Source organism: Dendropsophus ebraccatus, chromosome 10, assembly GCF_027789765.1.
Source record: "Dendropsophus ebraccatus isolate aDenEbr1 chromosome 10, aDenEbr1.pat, whole genome shotgun sequence".
Lineage (NCBI taxonomy): Eukaryota > Metazoa > Chordata > Amphibia > Anura > Hylidae > Dendropsophus > Dendropsophus ebraccatus.
Window position 1 is genome coordinate 10,071,637 of NC_091463.1, and position 2,152 is coordinate 10,073,788.

The 2,152-nt window shown below is 47.3% G+C and overlaps 1 long non-coding RNA gene across 1 annotated transcript; it reads right to left on the bottom strand.

The window, feature by feature from the left end:
• Nucleotides 1-285: 285 nt before the first annotated feature.
• Nucleotides 286-1,925, bottom strand: LOC138802708 (uncharacterized). The gene is made up of 4 exons (XR_011364803.1): nucleotides 1,860-1,925; nucleotides 1,042-1,086; nucleotides 732-779; nucleotides 286-472 (listed from the first exon to the last, which is right to left on the bottom strand). It is a non-coding gene; the product is annotated as an uncharacterized lncRNA (long non-coding RNA).
• Nucleotides 1,926-2,152: the final 227 nt, after the last annotated feature.

Consider the following 2,152-nt stretch of genomic DNA (forward strand, 5'->3'; position numbering starts at 1 on the left):
CATGCCCCAGCGGCTTTACACCTTGCAGAGGCAAACAAGGCCACATGGAAGGGCTCACCTGCAGAGTAATGGAAGTGCTAAAGAAATACAAACTAAGGGCTGACTAGAATAGAATCCTGCGGCAGAAGGAAGAGCAATGGACATTTACACTGAACACTGTAAAACCATCTGGACCTATGTATATGTATCGTATATGAGCTTTACATAAACCGTACAACCAACCCAGATTCTGACTGACATGAAGAGGATTATCTGAATATTAGATGTTACTACTTACTGACATCTACGAAGCGGGAAGCGAGGCCTGGCAGGCGGCTCTGTAGCGAATCACATGATCTCTCCTCTGTGCATATGGATGGTGGATACAGGTCCTGAGCCTATATACTGGATACAAGCCACTAGACCCTTGATGACTGCCGGCAATGAGAAATACTGTAGGTCGGGTCTCCTCATATACACTGCGAAGAGTCTCCTAAGGAACCAAAGGGAAGAAAAAATATATTTATTCAGTCTGAAAATAAAACCAAACCTGCAAATAGATGTGTAATATTATATATGTGTAATACTATATATGTGAAATACTGTATATGTACAATACTATATATGTGTAATACTATATATATGTACAATACTATATATGTGCAATACTATATATGTGTAATGCCAGTCGTGTGCAATAATCCTACTGGACATAAAGAGAAGATGGATGAGAATGGATCCTGGATACTCACTGTTATTCTGCATCGGTGGTTTTGCAGCAACAGAACAGACAGCGGAGCCTAAAAAACACAAGGAAACAATAAGAGGCGGTCATCTCGTCACCTACACAGAGTAGTGATGTCTCCAGCACATGACTAGTGTCTCCACATCACTATGTATAGGAGCGGCCATCTCGTCACCTACACAGAGTAGTGATCTCTCCAGCACATGACTAGTGTCTCCACATCACTATGTATAGGAGCGGCCGTCTCGTCACCTACACGGAGTAGTGATCTCTCCAGCACATGACTAGTGTCTCCACATCACTATCTCACTACTTACACACTCAGAAGGCGATCTCTCCACCGGGGTCTTCTGGTCTCCTTCCTATTGTGCACAGAACAGATCATCTCACTTAGAAATCTATCATTGCTGGAGGTCATTAGGAAAGTAGATAGAGGGTTACAGGAGCCATGGAGGACATGGCCGGAGAACCCCAACAGGTAATGGGGGAGGAGGAGTAATCACACAATGGGGGAGGGGGAGTAATCACACAATGGGGGAGGGGTCTATGGAGGGGGGTGTAATCACACAATAGGGGAGGGGATGTATGTGGGGGGTAATCACACAACGGGGGAGGGGTGTATGGAAGGGGTGTAATCACATAATAGGGGAGGGGTGTATGGAGGGGGAGTAATCACACAATGGGGGAGGGGATGTATGGAGGGGGAGTAATCACACAATGGGGGAGGGGTGTATGGAAGGGGAGTAATCACACAATGGCGGACAGGTGTATGGAGGGGGAGTAATCACAAAATAGGGGAGGGGTGTATGGAGGGGGACTAATCACATAATAGGGGAGGGGTGTATGGAGGGGGGTAATCACACCATGGGGGAGGGGGTGTAATCACACAATGGTGGAGGGGTGTATGAAGGGGGAGTAATCACACAATGGGGGAGGGGTGTATGGAAGGGGTGTAATCACATAATATGGGAGGGCTGTATGGAGGGGGAGTAATCACACAATGGGGGAGGGGTGTATGGAGGGGGAGTAATCACATAATGATGGAGGGGGAGTAATCACACAATGGGGAGGGGTGTATAAAGGTGAGTAATCACACAATGGGGGAGGGGGTGTAATCACACAATCGATCACTTACATGGCCGCCATCTTCCTGGCTTCTTTCAGCTCATGGATCTCAGTTTCTATCTCAAAGATCTCATCCCTATTGTAGAAGGAACATTTTTTTATATCCTCTATACATCTTGTGGCCATGTTCACACTGTATTAGGTCACGGAACGCCCGGTCTCTGCACAGATAATCCTGCATAATCTCAGACGATCTTTATGGCCGCAGAGTTCTGATGCGGGCCCATCAGCGCGCGCACGCATCAGAACTGCACACTGTGAAGCAAGCGGCCGCAGCCGCTAGCTCCACAGTGTGCACTGACA